The 2,653-nt window shown below is 40.7% G+C and overlaps 1 pseudogene; it reads left to right on the top strand.

The window, feature by feature from the left end:
- Window positions 1–1,121: 1,121 nt before the first annotated feature.
- Window positions 1,122–1,409, top strand: LOC138817271 (small ubiquitin-related modifier 2 pseudogene; annotated as a pseudogene).
- The last annotated feature ends 1,244 nt before the right edge of the window (window positions 1,410–2,653 follow it).

Consider the following 2,653-nt stretch of genomic DNA (forward strand, 5'->3'; position numbering starts at 1 on the left):
TGGTGCTGAGTTTGGATTGCAGGGGAAATAAAGATTTGGACATTCATCCATAGATGATTTCAGTCTCTGTGTATTGCAGTAAGTGGTTAGGATTTTTTTCTTTTTCTTTTATGTTCTTTTTTTCCCCTTGCAAACAAATTGAAATTATACCAGGGGGGTTCTTAAATGTTCTTTCCAAATTCTAGTCATCATATTTCCACAATTCTATACTAAGAATAGATCTGGACTTTATTTTTATTAAGGCCTGGATTTAAATGACTATATCCTGAAACACTTATAACAAAAAAACCACAATCTCCTATCTCCAGGTTAGGCTATCCAAAGCCACTTACTTTCAACATTTCTTCAAACCAGAAAAATGCTTCCTTCACTAAAAAAAATAATAACATAATCAAGGTCATAGGTTTTGGCTTATCTGTTTTAAACACTATCAGTTCCTGGCTATGCTAGGTAAGGCCTCAGCCTAATAAATCTCCCAACACTCTTTTCTCATTAGGATTTTTTAACATACTGATCATGGCAAAATCTTCCATGTACTGTAAACATATTCCCTGCCCTACATACAGGTGATTGCTATCATCATGTAATGGGATTTCAGTATCCTACCTGATACAGACACCTTCTCCAGAGGGAAGAAACCTCAACTTTCAGGACATGTGTGCACAGCTCAAAGGCTGTTTCAAAGGCTGGTATCAGCTCAAAGGCTGTTTCAAAGGCTGGTATCGCTCACTTGACACCCAGAGAAACACGTTGCAGGTGTGTGGTGATCCAGGCTCCTGTTGTAGCATTCATCTTCCAAATCTCACCCAGGATGTCTCCTGCAGCCCATCATCACTTGAGTCTATGTAGAAAGGGATTCTGGGAAGCCCAGTTTCAGCTAAGCCAATTTGCTACCATCCAAATCCACCCCGGATTCTCTTTGATGAACTAGGACTGGCTAACTCAATGAATGAGCGAAGATGACATCAGTTAGGGGATGAAAGGAAGTCAAGGAGCATAGAGAGAAGCCTCTTAGAGAACAGCAGCGGCTCGACCTCCTCCAGCCGCTGCCTGAGTGCTGGTTCGGTGCAGACCGGGACCTCTTTTGTGAAACAACATCTGAGGAGACTCCCGGGCTCGCGATGACCGACAACAAGCCCAAGGAAGGAGTCAAGACTGAGAACAACAATCATATTCATTTGAAGCTGGCAAGACAGGATGGTTCTGTGGTGCAGTTTAAGATGAAGAAGCATACAACACTTATTAAATTAATGAAAGCCTATTGTGAGCAACAGGGTTTGTCAATGAGGCAGATCAGATTCCGATTTGATGGGCAGCCAATCAATGACACAGACACACCTGCACAGTTGGAAATGGAGGATGGAGATACAACTGATGAGTTCCAGCAGCAGATAGGAGGTGTCTATTAAAAAGGGAACCTGCTACTTTGCTCCAGAACTTTGTTCTTATAGACCGAGAATACATTCTTATTAGAAAACTGCAATTTGGTTCCACCACATCCTGACTACTACAGTATAGTTTATTCTTTCATTTTCACCTTCCCCATTTCTTTATTGTACATAAAGTATCTGGTGTATGTGCACAAGCGTATTGCTTTTCTTTTTTCTTTTCTTTTTTTCTTTTAAACTAAATGGCCAGTGGTGATTGACATCAAATGGAGATGGGATGAGGAAAAATACTGGTCCTGTGAAAATAACTCCCTTCTCCATTAGTGCCATGCTCAGTCAGCTTTTATCTTTATATTTCAGTAAGTTATTTTGCTCTCACTGTTTTAACAAAAAAAATCCTCACATACGTTTCTTGATTGGAGAATTTTTATGTTTTCATTTATCATTGTAAAACCGAGGACAATTTTATAACTTTTTTGTATGTAGCTGTTACATGTAGGGCAATCTGTTTTTAAGTAGAGATAAATTACTCTTATAAAAAAAGAATCCTTGATAGTTTTCCCTTCAAGTCAAGCATCTTCTTGTTTAAGCAAACTTCGTGTTTAAAATGAAAAAAAAAAACAAACAAAAAAAAGAAAGGCAGTGGCTCAACAACTTGAAGTTTAACCCTGGAACTAATGGTCTCTACTTCATAGCATCCACTGTGTAAAAGGTCCTCAACCTTAGTATCCGCAAGGGTCAGAGGAGAGGACAGGATCCTTGGCTCCCTCCAGGCCTTTGCATCTAAGTTTCTCATTCTCTGCTGTAGTTCTTCTGTAAGACTTAAGTGATGCAGTCCCTGAACTCACAATGGTCTCTCCAGTCACTTGCAGGTCCCATCACTGCCACCCTGAGGAAAGATGCCTTGCTTCTCATTCTTCTTTTCTCCCTAGATACCATCACACCATGACTAGGGCAAATGTCTGTTCTTAGACCATTGAAAGTGCACAGAAGGCTAATGAGACAGAGTTTCTCCTAACATGCTCAAATGACAATTGCAAGCAGTCAGACCATCCACCTCAGGGGCCTATAGACCAGATCAGCATGTCTGAAGGAGGAGTTCAAATGGAGGACAAGGAGTCTGGGCCTGCTCATCCCAAGAACAAGCAGAAATCAAGGGATGTCCAATTGTGCCACACAATAGATATGCAAGCTGGCAAAGACTGCACACTCAGGGAAGCAAAATCTATTGCAGTGGACAAGTAGAATTGTAGTTTCTCTTCTTG

The sequence above is a fragment of the Dipodomys merriami genome, unplaced genomic scaffold (genome assembly GCF_024711535.1).
Source record: "Dipodomys merriami isolate MVZ:Mamm:240054 unplaced genomic scaffold, mDipMer1.0.p SCAF_7, whole genome shotgun sequence".
NCBI classification, from domain to species: Eukaryota; Metazoa; Chordata; class Mammalia; order Rodentia; family Heteromyidae; genus Dipodomys; species Dipodomys merriami.